Genomic DNA, 359 nt, shown 5'->3' on the forward strand with positions numbered 1-359 from the left:
CTGAACAGCTAAGGGACAAAATTAGGGGACGGGGGAACAAGCTACTGCGACACGTTACCTTGAGTTTGAGTTAGCTTGACGCTGCTGAGTGACAAGCTACCCTGTCCTTTTTGATGGTGGAAACCTCCATAAGAACCTGACTCCAAGTGTTCTGACTAACAAACAGAGCACTGAGAGTTAATGATGTGAGTGACAGGAACAGCCCCGGCTTTGTCTCCTTCCAGTGAAGAGACACAGCTAAGCGCTGAGGCACTGAGCCAGGTGAACAACAAACAGCTTGCACATTTACACTTTGGGTTCCTGAACAGTCTTAACAAATGTAACTTTCCTTGAGCTTTTTTTTTTTACCCAGGGTGTGT

The sequence above is a fragment of the Poecilia formosa genome, unplaced genomic scaffold (genome assembly GCF_000485575.1).
Source record: "Poecilia formosa unplaced genomic scaffold, Poecilia_formosa-5.1.2 Scaffold4, whole genome shotgun sequence".
NCBI classification, from domain to species: domain Eukaryota; kingdom Metazoa; phylum Chordata; class Actinopteri; order Cyprinodontiformes; family Poeciliidae; genus Poecilia; species Poecilia formosa.